The sequence below is a fragment of the Strigops habroptila genome, chromosome 6 (assembly GCF_004027225.2).
Source record: "Strigops habroptila isolate Jane chromosome 6, bStrHab1.2.pri, whole genome shotgun sequence".
Lineage (NCBI taxonomy): Eukaryota > Metazoa > Chordata > Aves > Psittaciformes > Psittacidae > Strigops > Strigops habroptila.
In genome coordinates this window covers 68,647,472-68,663,758 of record NC_044282.2, presented here as the reverse complement: position 1 = coordinate 68,663,758, position 16,287 = coordinate 68,647,472, and the positions used below count along the sequence as shown (strand labels likewise).

General features: G+C 39.1%; 1 protein-coding gene across 2 annotated transcripts in view; it reads left to right on the top strand.

Annotated features, from left to right (window-relative positions):
* Positions 1-16,287, top strand: part of MACROD2 (mono-ADP ribosylhydrolase 2) — an 886,338-nt gene that overhangs the window by 173,985 nt on the left and 696,066 nt on the right. The gene's annotated exons all lie outside the window — the stretch shown is intronic.

Here is a 16,287-nt window from a genome sequence, read left to right as displayed (position 1 = left end):
AGAAAGTATGCATGAATTAAAATTAACTAGAACTCCCTCTAAATAAATAAGCAAAACCCCCAAATAACCCAGCTGAGACAGAAAGATACATAGAACTTTTTTCTCCTCTCCTCAATAGTAGCTCTACAGTTCTCTCTTGTAGCAGGTTAAATTGAGCCCACTGGGGTCATTGGGACATTTTTCCCTATAAAGGTTGTAAAAACACCTTCTGTCCTCTAATGATAGACACCATTTCTAAAAGCATAAACCCTCTTGTGCTCTCGTGGCAAAAGTGTAACTGGAAGCCTGGTGTCTAAAAGCACCATTAGGGGCTGATCGGTGGTTGCTGAGTCCAACATGGGCTGTCACAGCAGATCCTTGCCGGCATCGGTCATCCCTTCCCATCTCCTATGGGTCAGCTGTGCTGGGCTGCTCCCGCTGAGGGTGCTGGATGCACGGCCCCATGGAAGTTAGCTGACAGCATGAGTAACTGGCTGGAGGGGCAAGGTCAACGCATCTGATAACTGGGGCTTCTAGTACTTTCCAGCAGTAACTGCAAGAGGTATTAATTTTGTCTGTCAAAACAGACTAAAGCAGTACTTAGGAGCTGAAGATTATTCATTTAAATTATGAAAAGGCTAAAGTTACAGTGATGGATGTTTCAGAGGATGCAAGAGGGGACTAAAGTTATATTTAAATATGAATCCACTGTGGAGCTGTCATAACATCTCTTAACAGTAAGAAGTGAAATTGCTGAGCTGCAAGATTTGTTTTCTGAAACTATACTTAGGACACATCCAGCCTTCTGCTTCTATGGTATTTCTCAGATTAGGCAGTTTAATCATTTTAAGCCTGGCTGTTTAGTCAGTACTGACCCTTGTGGTGGTGGTTGCATGAGAGCTTTCCATGCCCCTCTGAGTTCTGGCTGCATCCCACAGGAGGTTTTGTAGGTTGTGTGAAAGGGGCTTCAACCTCCAGATGGACATCCTCTGGAATTATTGATTTTGAAGAACAGGAAATACAGGTTAAGTGCATTTATTCATCTCGAGAGTCCTTTGGGTCCAGCAATGGTTGAATTTATCTTTATGAAAGGATGTTTTGTGCGCAGGATGTAATGTATTTCAAATCTCAGCTTCAGCGAGATGGCGGTGATAGTGTTTGTATTAATATCCTCTCTGTTATAAAACTAACATGGGCTGTTTCATTTCTACTTCAACTTTTCTCTTTAAAGAACTATCTTAGGTGCTTCAAACAAATACAGGTTTGTTCTTTTAAAGATTAATTTGGATATTGGAATATTGGAACATATCATCTGATTGCATTAGTAACAGTTCGTCTTGCCCTATGAGACTCAGTTAGTGTGGGTCTCAATGAAAGTTGTCTTTGATTTGTTACAGGAAAGGTCCCCATAATGGTGATAGGGGTTCCTATCCCCCACTAACATGTACATCTGATTTTTGTGTTGCTCCTTTTGCAGCTTTTATAATAATAATTCTTTTCAAAAGTATCTCATAGATGCATTTCAAGAGACGCACTTAAAATTTGTAATGTGATTTGAAAATATAGATACATTGGTGTATCTTCTGCGGGGGAAAAAAGAGAGGGGTTTTGGCAAATCTTTTGTCACAGTCTTGCTTTTATTTGCTTCCTTGTGATTAATGTTTCTTGTTTGTTTGCTGGGTTTCTTTGGGTTTTTTTGAGGTTTTCTTTCCTTTGTGCTCTTATTCTGTTTTTAAATTGTTCATCTTGCAGAAGAAGAACAAATTCTATCACGAATGGAAGACAAAAAAAGCCATCAGCTAGTAAGGAGTTACTGCTAATAGATCCATGCCTCTGGAATATTTAATTCTTTTCTCATTTTATTCAGTGGAGGTTTTATTAGTACTTCAGAAGTCAGAACCTTCAGGATTTTCAAGGTACATCGTCTATGCAGCTTTCCCCATCTTCTAAGACAAGAAAAGTCTAGGAATAACTGGGGAAAGGACTGGTTAAAATATCCTTTTCATTGCTGATGATAAAGGAATTGGGGCATGGCTGGAACTAGCTAATCTTTAAGGTTCCTTTCAACCCCAGCCATTCTGTGGGAGTGGATAAGGGTACATGAGAGCAGCTTATCTAAGTCTAGAACTTTTAAAAGCTTTGATTGAGTCGTATTGTCCTGCTAGATATTCTTGATCCCATTAACACTACAGCCTTGTAAATGTTCAAAGACAGATATTTTTGAACAAAGGTTGTGAATAAGTAACTTGCATTTACCGTAAGTATGAGGATTCTTTACCCTGGGAGTTCATATCTTGATGTCCTTGATTAGATAGTCCCTTCAGGAGAGCGCTGTAGACTCAGGCACAGGCATGTTTGCTCATCAAGATACCACCACTCTGCAGTTCTTTACAAACTAAGGGAATTTCTAAAGGCTTCATGGCTACAGACATCTTGGCACAGAAGGAGACCTTGTGAAAAGCACGTGAGTTGCCTTGCAACAAAGCGATCTTTCTTTAAAAGGCACGACATATTTCTCTAAGAACATGCATAGCTTGCCTTTTGGTAAAGTCTATTTAGTTCACCTTCCCATGTTTCTGTGCAGATCCCGGGATGCTGGGTACTGCTGTGGTACTTCCCCCTCCACCCCCCAATTTCCATTATTAAAAGATTGGTGAGCACAATTAGTTTAAAACTTGTCTTGGATTTTGCAAGTTTCCTTTTTACAGAAGGGTGACGATTTTTGTCTGTGGTGAGCCAGAATTCCTCTTTTCCGCAGTACACATTACGAAACACAAAGCTGATTGGTGAATTCAGCAGAAATAAAGCAATTTGTTTCAATATTTTTAGCCTTGAAGTGCTGGTATCTCTATGACTAGCACCAATCCTTGCTTTATGGCAGTTGGTTTTCCACTTTCTGCAGTAATCACAATGTCTTTCAGTAAGAGTCACCAGCATCCTCCTACTCCTTTCTTGCACAGCTCAGATGGCTTTGCAGTATTATTAGTAGAATGTAAACTAGCAGTTTAAATGGGATTACTGGGATTAGTCATCTGGATGGAAAAGATTTAAAGTGGCCTTGACTGAGGTCCTTAAAATGATGAAGTAGACAGCAAAGCCATTGTGGTCAAAGGGGAAAAATGTTACAAAGAAATCAAGATGCAACGAAAGAAAGGATTTGTTTTACATTTTGTGTATTTCAAAAGAAATAAAGGCATGATATTACCTTGTACTTTTGTCTGATTAGCATAGAAGTTTCTTGTGGCAAGAGATAAACGAAACATACCACGAAATAATTACTTTTTAAAAAGGGATTTTCATTACAGTAGGAAATACTTTTGCTGTTGAAATCAAGTAGAGAAAAACATGCATACTTACTCGTAAAATATTTCTGTATAACTCTGTGTGTGTCTAACAGACTTGTTCAAGAGACCTTTCATCTCAGTATTTTTATATCATATAAAATAGAGCATTTCAGTTAGCAGCTTATACTTTATCTGTCACTCCTTTTCTAGTTTAGGGATTATTTCCTCTGTGTCTCAGTCCTGGACTTCTTTCTGAGGCTCCATTCTCCTCCTGGTGTTTTTCTTCAGTTTAGATTCCACAGAGTGTTTTTCTATGGTTAAAACATTTACCTCCATGTTTTCCTTTGGTTTCCCCTTCCTTAGTGTGGACTAGTAGAACAGTTCTGTTTTAGGGAGCTGGCAGGAAAGGAGTGTGGCTCCTAGCCTGGCTTTCTCTCCACGTGCATGGGCAGCTCTCCTATGCTTCGGTTACAAGCTTCTTTTGGTGGGAAAGAGAGAATTAAGCCATCCTGGGTGGTGCATGTTTTGCTTTTCCTTTGCTCTGTGTAGTAAGCATTTGGCTAAAAGACTGAGTAGGAAACACAGTTTAAGACTCAACAGAGCTACACAGGTTCTGTGTAATCAAGGCTTTGCAATACTGAAGTAATAAACTCTTCCCCCAATTTCACACCTCGGCAGTAGGCTGCGCCGAGTTTGATTCTTGGCTCGTGGCTTGTCATTTCCACCTCCTCAGTCTGAAAGCTAAGGAATAGTAGAATTTGTCTTTATTTTTGGTCATTTCCTCTCCCTCACGTGCAGTATCAAAATGTTACCACCCAGTATTCATGTGTAGCTTTTCTCCTTTGTTCTGGTGTAAGAAGTAAGGGTGGTTTTTTTTCTTCGGTGTAATTTTCAGTAATTAAACTGATTAGAATTAAACTGGTGGGGAAACTGCATTTGATTACACAGGCAATACAGACAAGGTAAAACTCATCTAACTAGGTTCCTTTCCAGCCTTTAGGCTTTTAATAGCTAAGTTAATTTCCTAGAGGAATATGGGCTGATTGAAGGAAAAACTATAATCATTAATTGCAGCAGATTTAATTTGCTTGAGGTATAAAGAAAGGACTGCCTGAGACTTGAGGGGAAGAAAAGAGCCGTGCTCCTACACAGTCCCGTATCCAGCCACAGCAGTCTGGTTTTGGCTGGCTGTAACAAATTCTGGTGAAATTTTGGACTGTTTGTGGGTTTTGCATGTATTGGTAGGAGCGATATTCTTAGATCACAACATTATTAGAGATAAGTTAACAGGACATCTCTTCCTGCAAATCAGGACCATAAGCATAGGTTCTGTATTTAGTAGTGTAGGTTTCTTATTGTAATGTACCTACCTGATGCTTCAGGGACTTAGGATCTTCTCTAGCTTTCCACTGAACGGTTTCTTTGCTAATGTGGTTATAAGATATGAGATTGCTGTAGTTGCTTTCCAAGTGAAAACAGATTTTTCCATGTTCAATAAAGTTGGGGGGTTTTTAATTGTCATTTAATTTCTTTCTCCCTGATGACTGGAGCCTGTGACTGGTGTTTTGGGGCCTCTCTCTATTAATTGCCACCAGAGAAGTAATTTTATAGAGCTTTAATAGACGATTCATCTTTTCCTTTCCAGAGCAGCTATAAAAACATACTTTACCTGCCTTACAGATGTGCTTATATATAGCATAATATGCCTGTAATATCCTTTGACATTACTGGTCTCTGTATTCATATAAGCAACATTTGTACTTTGCCTAATTCTGCCTTTGTTTTCTCAGTACATTTTTCAGATGTACTCAGCTGACTCGTAAATCATGCCAGTAGTATTAGAATGATAAAATGAGGTGTTTGCTGTGCACAAATTAGATTATGGGATACCTCTTTGTGTTTTGTAGATGTGGAATAGATCACTCTGAGTTACATACAAATCCTGGATTCCAAAGGTGTATATGGAAGCTTGGAGCTTCTTAACATCTTGAATTTTCCTGATATAAAGTATAGAAAGAATGAGAACTCATTCGAATACCAATGAATATGTTTTCAGAAGGTTGCTCTAGATGGGCTGTGCACATTGCAGCATTTGGGAGAAAATAGACTAAACTTGGGCAGCACGCATTCATCCTACTGTGGTTTTTTGTGCTATGTGTGTTTGTCTTCCCTTTTGCCTTACAGAAAGATGGGTAAACCAAAACCATAGAAGTGCTTATTTGACCAACACTTTAAAAATACTCAGTAATAGGAAAAAAAGCAGCAGCATATTTTGAAGTGGTTAATCTGCTTTCCCCAATTTATCTTTGGTCCAATTGTCTGTAGAAATTATTTGCAAGACTTTTATTTTTTGCCTTGTAGTGAGCCACAGTCTTTCTTATCGAAGCTTTCAGTGAGAACACCTCCGAAAGTTAGGTGCTGTGGAATACAAAAAAGCTTGTGATTGAGTTGTGACTCAGGCAAAGGGTCAAACTATTGGTTTCTTCTATTTGTTTTTCACGGTGGTACTACTCTTGAGTGAATGGTTACAAGAAACAATGAAAGGAAATGTTAGCAAAAATAGCAAGTAGAAGCAGTTCTTGCGGTTTTGAGTAGTGGTTATAGCTGAAAGGGTTTGTGGTGGAAGTGCTCGTGGTGATGATGGTGAATTAACCACAAGTATCTTTGCCACCAGAGGGTGAATTCATCCATCTTGGCTTCACAAAACACAGATGTCCCATGTTGCCACCTGATAGTGCCTACCTCTCATCGCTGGACGTTTAGTGAAATCAGTCTGCCACAAATGGTCTTCTGATCTTCATCCAGAAGCTGTGTCTGCTCTAGACAGCTAAAATATATTGTCTAATGGGGAATAGCCGTACATGACAAGGAGGCACAAGTCCTGCTTGATATGGGCAACATTTCCACATCTAAAATCAACCAGTGGAATTAGCAGGAAGCAAGGAGGGGAAATTTTAGGGATGATGCTCTGGTGCATATACGATGAAGTTATTGATGAGGTGTGGCAGCTTGACAGTTTCTGGGTGGCCTGGTTGGTGTGTGACAGTGCCGCCAGCCTGCCCTCCTGTTGTGCTTCAGAGGAAATGAAAGATTCTTGTCCAGCCCAACCTCAGTAAATTTTTCATCAAAGCCTTAATACTGCTTCTGCCAGATATCATCTGCTTGAATGCATAATCTTATAACAACAGTGCCTATTTACTGCATTTATTTTTTATAATAGCTTTAATCTCCTTCATCATTAAGAAGTGCCTGTAATCTTCATGTTAAAGAGCTATCTTGAGAGTATAATAAACCTGACTCCTTGCTTTATTTCTCACACAGCCATGGGGTAGCCAAGGAGCAGATACGCAGCTGATATGCAGGCAAATTAGGATCAGGGCACTGTTTGGTAGGCAAATAACCCAGCAGCGTGGCTCCAACCTGACAATTGTTGAGCTATATCATGAACTGTGAGCATCTGCAGCTAGGAGAGATTAGAAACCCTCAACAAGCTGAACAAAGAACTGTCCCACACAATCTGAAATCCTGTCGTTGCCAGGTATTTCATGTGGGCTTTTGGCTCTGTCGTGCCTTTGAAAATACCTACAGGCTTTCACGTCATTTTGGTTACTTACAATCTCCCTTTTCTTTAAGGTTCCTGAATAGAGCTCTTTCAGTTTTCAGGGCATGTGAAAATGGGAAGCTAACAGTAAAAGTATTTTTTTTTCCCTATATTTTTTCAAAATTTAGATTATGTTTCTCCATTTTAAGACATTTCATGGACTGAATGTTCCAGGAACAGTAAAAAGGAGAGGATAATCAATCTCCCTCTGACTAAGCTGACTTTTATCATAAAAGGGGCAATTTCCTATTTCTCTGATAGAGTAAGTTGATAGCTACACTTTATTCTTAATATGTTTTATGGGTTTCTCAAGTGTTTTTGGGTTTGGGGTTTTTTTAGTTTATAGATGGTAACTTTTTGAAACAATCAGGATGACGTATGGATAATATATTTGACAACAGTATATTCATAGAATCATAGAATCACAGAATGGTTTGGGTTGGAAAGGACCTTAAGATCATCTAGTTCCAACCCCCCTGCCATGGGCAGGGACACCTCGCACTAAACCATGTCGCCCAAGGCTCTGTCCAACCTAGTCTTGAACACCGCCAGGGATGGAGCATTCACAGCTTCCTTGGGCAACCCATTCCAGTGCCTCACCACCCTCACTGTAAAGAACTTCTTCCTTATATCTAACCTAAACTTCCCCTGTTTCAGTTTGAACCCATTACCCCTTCTCCTATCACTACAGTCCCTAATGAAGAGTCCCTCTCCAGCATCCTGTCGTGCATTATTCCTGGTTTGACTGAAATACTGAGGTTATTAAATTCCACTTTCCCTTATGAAGGAATACATGACTGTTATACAAATATTTAGCCCTATAGCAACAGTTTGGGCCTATGTTTGAAAACAAAATAAAGTACAGTAAAATACATAACCAGATTCTCTGTTTCTTCTGTAATGTGGCTCACACTGACCACAGTGGGAGCTGCTTCTAATTTCAGGCTATATAAAGAAAGGATCATTAGGGAGGTTATACAACACGCTCATATGCAGAGCCTGTTACATTCAACCCAGTTGGAGACGTTTTAAAGTAGACCTTACTTCAGTGCTCCACTTGCAGGCTCTTCAAATCCTACATGTCTGCACTAGTTGCTTGCAGGAGCTTGTAATTCATTGTCAAAATCTTCCTTCCAGGCTGCTCTTGCAAAAACAGTGCAATAACACCTTGCCTTCCTCTAACTTTGTGGCAAAATTTGCAAGTGAAGTCTTGTCTGCCTAGCTGGAAAAAAACTCGAGGGCTGTTTTGGTAGGGCATGAGGTGTGCCTTTAATTTTTCTTTCTCCTTTCTGTTTTCCTTTTCTTTTTTAAACTGAATATTGTTCCTGAGCGTTAATACCCTAAGAAGAAACAGTAGTGTGGACACTTACTACTTTAACTTGAAAATATGCCTGTTTAGGTGAGCCCTGCGGCTGTAGCTGGGCTTGACCTTCCTTACTCTGCCTTTGAATAAATCAGAAGCACCCCGGGGTGTGCCTGCACCACTGGGTACCTCTTACTGCTGGGTATCCTACAGAAAAACACCCAGTGCTGCTGTCAGGGCAAGGCCCCAGGTAGCTTCTTTTCAGCAGTGGCCTTTGATTTTGTAATGAGTTAAGGTGTTTTTATGGTTTTGAAGCCTGAATGTTCAATATTAATGTTTCAAGAGTGAAATCTGTTAGTTTTCATCACCTTTTGATTTCTTTTTTTGATTTTTCAGAGCATAATCGTGGCTTTATTAAAACTTTTTTTGCAATCAGACGTTTTCCTTCTGGAAGTGAAATATTAGGCAATCATTTCTTAGTGAAGGAAACTGACATGAAATCCTGTGATTAGCTACACCAGCAGTACCATACCTGTGTTTTAAAAACTAAATAAAAAAGCAGCAGCTCATAGAGTGATGTCCTTGTGTGCAGGTAGACTTTGGGAGATTGAGAGCTGGTTGTAATTTTGAAGACAAAAGCAAAAAAGCACAAAGAACTTCACTCTAGTTTATTCTGTTTTCCAGATAACATGTTCTAGTACCTTTGGGATACACGGATTATATAAATTTCACTAATTATTTTGAAATAATTACTACCAAAACTGCTTTGTAATTGTGCAGGTAGAACCTCGCACTGCCTCTTACTCTGTTTTGTGTAGGCTTTTAAATATTGATGACGACTCTACTTAAATGGATTAATTATATACTGCAGCACTTTGATTCCCTTTAATGTTACATTTGCAAACCACACAAATGGCCTGAATTGTGAGATGAAGAATTGGCTATAGGAGACCTGAATATTTTTTTTCCTCCTTATTCTGCCCTGAAACAAGTTCCTGTTGCTTTACGTTTCAGCTCAGCTATATTCTAAAATACCTTGATGATCTAGAAGGCAACTTTAAGTGGTTGAGCAAACCACAAGTTGACACGCAAAATGGATGAAACCTTAATTCATAGCTTTTCCCTTTAGCATCTGGTAGCGTGTGTGGCAATTTATCAGCCTGCGTTTTAGAATGAAATTATGCCTGCTTTGCGCCTTCCTTTCTCATGTTTGCCAGAAAAAATGAGAGGAATGTGAAAAACGAGCATGCCTTCTGCAGCGGGGTTGGTGCAAAACATGCCGATGGACATTTGTGTGCTTGCCAGCCAGTTTTAGTCTTTTCTAGCTCCTTCCCTTTAAAAGGCAGCTTCTCTATCAACAAGTCTGTTGTCTTCTCCCTCCCAAAGATGAGCTCAGCCTCATCAAACAAGTTCTTCTAACTGACCTTCACAAGGTGCTGGCGGGAAACCTTTGCCTTTTGCATCACTTCCTTTGCTTTGGTTTGGAATAGATGTTTCTGTCTTGCTGAAACTGCTGGTTGATGGGTACGCAGGGTATGAATTCCATTGGCATGAATGTGTGAGCTGCTGGTTTTGTAGGATTTCACCTGGAAATGCTTTGCAGAGTTGTCTTTGGGACTGAAGGGTTCCCAATGAATACCATTCTTAAAAAGAAGTTCATCTGTTTTTTGGGGTGTTCTTTTAAGTTACACTTTTTGCTGTGGTTGTCTGACTTCTCCACCAAGAAGCTATTGTTGGAGTCCTCAAGCTACTGTGAAGTTTAGGCTCCTTTTAAAGTTGGAGCCTAATCTTCAGTCCATATGAAAGTTTATACAGCAGCATTTAGGAAGTACTAACTCACGTGTTAGCTTCAATTTCTGTTAATTTTCTCTCACTTTGCATTAGAGCAATTAGCGTATTTCACTGTAAGGTAAAAACCTGTCATGTTGCTCCTTCTATTTCGAAGGAATGCCTCTGATGTACTCCCAGTTTGAAATGATAGACTGATAACTGTGTGCTTGCTTCTATAGGGCATTCACAGTACGCTGCTGCTGCCTGCTGCTGTGCCTATATTGGGTTTTGTGGGTTTGGTGGGGTTTTTTAACTCTTTATATCAGATTTCAGAGATGCTTTGCATCTGACTGATTAAGCTTAATGGGTGCCATATATAACTTTTAGAAATAGCTTTCTTGCATAAATGCATGTTATATATTGAGTTGGTAATGTATTAGAAGAAGAAAAATAGCGGGAAAGTTAGGACAGTTATTGTTTCCTTATTGAATTCAGAAGGTTGTGAAGGCAATTTCCTTGGCGGGATCAACTCCTCAGCACTTACTATTATGCTGATTTTTTTTTTTTCCTTAATGTGCCTATGAAATACTTTTCCCAAGCTTGAAATTGGAGATAATGACACTTTACTTGCAAAGATGGCAAAACATAGTTTTAACAATTTGTTCTCTCTGCAGAATTTGTAAGGGTGGGAATAGATTAGCAGAGGTTGTATGACCACAAAACCATTTTATTAGTTGCAAATATGAAACCTATACTTTTAATTGCACAAAGCTCTCCGTTAGGTTTGATTTATCTTTAAAGTAGGACAAACTTGTAGTGTGCACTTTCAGTATTTGGAAAAAAGTAAGGCATGGAAAATTCAGTCCCTCTCTTTTGTCTCCCACGTCATCTGTTTTGCTAACACAGGTGTTGGAAACCTCATAAGCTGAATCGTTTGGACTCATTAGGTCATGCTTCTGGGCACGTTGGGTTTTTAGAAAGAGAGCTTGAGGTTGGTAGTCTTTACTAACAATAATATATTACTGGGTAGATGTGCACATCTATTTACAGAGTTTTTTTATGGGCAGAATTGGAGGAGATTTCTTGATACATGGAAGCTCAAGTCTTTGAATGTGTATTGGGAATGCGATGTGTTCTTCATCACCCATTAAAAGCAAGCACAGCCCGAAACTATTGGACAAACTCAGAAGCATCTTAGGAGCTCTTAGGAACAGAATGGGCCCAGGCCAGGTCTTTGGCCAGTGCAGGAATGGGCAATACCCCCTTCCAGGTATAGAGAGAAGCAACTTGTTCATAGAAATCTTGCGCACTGTAGAAGACAGTTAAGTAGATTGCTGCTACCTGTATTGCAGAGCTGTTTCTGGTGTATGGTTGCTTGCACGTTGTTGTCACACCCTCCAGAGTGAGGAAGTATCTGAAGGCTGTATTTACAGAAGGCACATAGGTGTCTAAAAATGCTAATAGCGGTGCTTACCGATGTGCCTATGCGTTTTAAGTCAATCTTATTTTGTAGGCTGGGTGGTTTTCTAATTTCCAGTAGCCTCTGTTTTGCATAATTAGGCATTTATATAACTTTGCAAATCTGGCCCAGTCTGTTGTTCAGTGTTATTTCACCTCTCCTGATTGCCGTGACTTTGTGTGCAAGGAAGTATTTTGAGTCAAGTTAATTATAGTGGCGACTGTACTATAGCATATTGTGTATGGCTGTATTTTATTTACTCTGTATACTTCAAAATTACTTCATGATCTTGAAGCCTAAAGCTTATTACTTTAAGGCACCAAAACACATCTCGTGTTAAAAACGATTCAATGTACAAGGTGCAGTTGTTAGCTCACTCTTCTTTGTTCTTTCTGCTTTCTTGAGGAAAGATCAAACAAAACACAGTGACAGGTAAGGGTGTCTCACAAAACATATGGAAGAAATGTAGCTTCCCATTCCATAAATTACTGGTACTCTGCTCACCAGCTGCCTGTTATGATGTTTTATTGATGAATAAAAATGGTGTCTGAGGCAATAGAATGTCTTGCGTCTTAAAACACTGCCAGTTATAAAGATGTCTCCTTGAATAAATTTCACAATTAGAAAGTATTGACAAAAATATTCAATCTTTTTTACATCAAAATAAGCTCAAACATCTGCTGCCAAAGTCAGACAATATCAAGTAATCTTTTAAAAGTATATTTTTATTATACTGACAGATGCATGGCTGTATGACATAGATGTCAATTTAAGTTACTAGTGCCATTAATACTTGACAAAGACATACTCCCAGAAGAATTTACGTTTCTAAAATGTTGTCAGATGAGTATATGCTAACAAAAAGTAAGCAGAGTTATTCAGCTCTGTTGTTAACAAAGCTAAAAGCATGTTATCCCCAGAGAATCACAAAAATCGGTATTCACATCTTTCTTTTCTGTTTTCTAAATTCCACAGAATTGACAGCAGAAAAAAGAATTCTGTGCCTGCAAATGTCTGTTTAAGCAACCCATGCGTGCATCCCTTTTCATTTTCTGTAACTTTTGGCTTACAGCACAGAAAGATTTTCAGTTTCGTTTGAGGTGAACGTCTTCAGCATTCATTTTCTTTCCACAAAATTTCAAATAATCCTACTTCTTGGCAAGGATGCTGTTGTAAAGAGAATATTGAGGAAAATGTTGAAAGACCTGTGCCAAAGTTTCTGATCTGCTTATTCAGTCAAAGAAGCGTTGGAAAGCTGTATGACTTCACTCATTAAGAAGGCTGAGATTGAAAACATTCATGTCCAGTTCTTATTTGTCAAATATGCTCGTATATTCATTATTCAAATTTGTACATTTTAGGAACCTGAGATCTCATTGTGGGAATTCTATAATGAGAAACTAAGCTTACTTTAAATTCTTTCCTTCCAGGACTTCTATTTTTCTTTTCTTTTTTTATTCCTCTCCCCCCACAGAAGTGTTCTGGAAGGAATTTTGTTTCTTAGAGCAGGAGTGGAGTGTTCTGGGTAGACCAGAGCAGCCTTCACGGAGTTTGTTTAGTAGCCCTGTCCTCGTGCTGCTATTCTGTGTTAAAAAGCATAAAAGTCTAGTCCGTTGAGGTGCCAAGTCATTTGAAATACTGAATTTCTGGCTAAATCTGGGGTCATAAACATCTCATTAAAGGCTAAATTGTTATACTCCGTGATTAGAGACTGTTTTTTCTTATAAGTGGATATTTTCTTTTAGAGTAGATTTTTTCTTAGAGATGAGCCCGAACTTTGTAGAAACACTTTTTACTGCTAATGGTTCTAATGTAACTAATAAAAAGAAATCTATAACTAAAGGGCTGAAAGCCATATTAATTCTTCTAGATGTATTTCCATTTGCTGTTGTGGGGCAGACTGAAGGTGAGATCTGCCTCTCATGCAGAGTTCCAGACTTTTTAAAGCGGTGGCAATGCGCAGCGTCTCCTGGGCTGTGATTTGTCTCATCCTGAAGCTGCTGTTTAAAACACACCACAGGAACTGGTCCCCAGATATGGTTGTGTTTTATTTTATGGTTATTACTATTTTTTTATTGAAGCCTATGTCACTGGTGCAGGCAAAAATATTGAAAACCAGATGAGCTCTCTGCCCTTTGCAGGCCATCGCTAAGAGAGATTTTTTGGATGGAGCTCTGTCAGTGTGGGTTGTATTTGAGTCTAAGAAGGAAGTACGTATTCTGCTGGCTGCCTGACCACTCTCTGTCATCACTCCTCTTGGTATAAACGAGTCCATATTAAAATAATATTTCAAGGTTTTTATTGTGAGTGGATTTTTAGAATTAATGGCCACGAATCTATTGTAGACTGTAGTTTTTAAGGAGGAAATTTTAGAAAGGTTGACATGAAAGAGTAACGAGGGAAATGAAATCAGCTGCAAGAAGTCTTTACCTCACCTTTGGAGCCCCTTTTATGCTTATTTGGGTTTTTTTTGCTGTTCTTTGCCTTGGTAACTTGGTAGCAATTCAGTCTTCCTCTTTCCTCCCACCCCAAGTCTCCTGTGACTTCAGAATCTTGTGCAGCTGTGGAATAGAGCAATAAGGATAAGAGGTTAGTCCAGATGGATATTCTAGTTGCCTACAAATGTTGTAATGGGTGCTACCTACGGCTGTGCGTGCCCTGGGTTAGGAGGGGGAGTTGTGCAAGCGCACAGTGTAGTGGTGCAACCTGGGGGGCAATTTGGATGGCGTCAGGTCTGGAGGTTGGAAGCTCGCAGGGTCCCACCGCTGGTCGCTCATACCTACCCATAGTTGTACCTCTACAGTGGGAGCCCCTTTAACAGTGTTTTGCAAGACTTGATCGTGTGGAAGCACTGATGGACGAAATGCAGCTGTAGGTTGACACTGAAGGACTGAGAAGAGAGGCCATGCTTGCTCCAGCGTAAAGCGATGTGATGACAGCCATGGGGCTGTGCTGACCTCCTCTCTGAGCTGTGGCTGGGGAAAAGTGACAAGTTTGGTGCTAAGTGACAAGTTACTTCTTTAATGGTAAGGCTTTCCCAAAGATGGGCAGAGAGAGGTGTGTTTTATTGAACCTTTCAGGTGCAGTCTGAAAAATCTGAAAATGAAAGTCCTTGCTTTTTGAGTGACGCATCATCTTTCAGGGAAGGATACTGTAAATTCAGTCATGATCTTTCCTGACATCATAGGAAAATGGCTTGATTTTCCTTCTAGTATGCAAGCATAATTCCTCTTACAAAAAAGTGCCTGTGAATTATTACTGCAATTTCAATAGCTGTTGCATTGCAGCCAAAAATGTATTTGAACTGTTTTTGCTGTTTCTATAGAGAAGTGTGTGATGCTGACTTATAGTACATGTTAGTGACAAGTTTTATAAAGTATTGGAAAGATGAACATTGTCAGGAAAAGTTAATGAGAGAAACATAATTCTCTGAGAAGCCATTGAATGAGAGTTTGCAATAGGGATGTTGGCTGGCTATCAGAAGGAACATTTTTAGGCAGTGGAAACTTTGGTTATGGTGACATATAACAGGTCTTAACTGTGTCTCTCAAGTCTCCCAAACATAATAACTGAAATTCTAGAATTTGACTCATTTAAGAATTAGAATAGTAATTGTAGGTGTATTCTACAGTACCAAAAAAAATAAGCTTGAATAGCAGACTCATGGCAGATGACACTTTGTTATTTGTATTTTGTTCTGATATGAAGTACACTGATTTTTATTTCGGATAAACTCATCTTACTGCAGGGAAGGTGATTTTACCTGTTACAGGAAGCCTTTGGAAGCTGCTGTAAAACTATGGTTTTAATCTGTGTCTTTCTTTAATAGCAAATTTCAGTGAGGGCAAGAGCAGGTAAGTATAGAAAGATTGAAGTTCAGTGGCACTCTTTGTATGTCTGCACGCATTTAGTATTAGTATCATTATTTTTTTCAAAGGCAATTTATATACAGCAATATTTGTTCCCTGCCAGCACTTTATAGAGGCTAGCCAAGAGATGTTCATCAAGTACAGATGATTATGTTGTCCTCTTTTTCAAGTTCCCATTTTGTGCCTGTGCCTGTTGCTCCAACCTTTCTGTATCTCCAAGTGTTTCTTTGAAAATGGCTAGAAATAAAGATTATTTACCCATTTTCCTCTGTCCAATCTTCCTGAGTATTAGAACTGGTCTTGGATCAGAAAGATGCATGAGAGCATCTCTCTAGATCCTTGTCTCAATGATTCGCTCACTCAGTGAGTGTAGGAACAACCAGTTCTGGGATGGGTAACTGTCTGTAATTTGCTTTCATTTGATATGGTCAGCTATGCTGGATATAAAGCTGCATATTTATTTCTTTAGAGAACATTGAATTTTGAATAATATAAAGCTACTTCTTGAATCACTGTTAAGATAATAATACTAATGGTACATGTTGCTTTTAAAACCAGAGATCTTGGGTATTCTACTTTGATGGAAAACCTAGCCTTACAATGAAGACAGTTCTATTGCAGTGTCAGGGAAAGCTAGCTCAAATGGTTGAGCAGAAAGTGGATGTAAAGTCAAAGGTGTTTGTAGAATGTCTGAAAAAGAAATGAGGAAAACAAAGGTAACTGCCAATTTTTTGTAAAAGTCTCAAGTAAGCGATAGAAAGAAACAACTGCAGGGAATTTGCTGGTTAGTCTTCTATTTAGGAGGAGAGGGAAATTACAGAAACAATTATGTATGAAGGTAGAAAGTTCAGGTACTGCAAAAAATACCTAATTTATTCTGTGTATCTTGCCATCTACCCTTGTCCGGGAGCAGGAAATGGTTTGAGGTATTGCTTCTCCTTTACTCATCAGCAAGCAATAAGAAGTACCTTGGGGTATTTCTATGTGTTCATCCCTTATAGTCTTGCTTCTATACTGTGTTT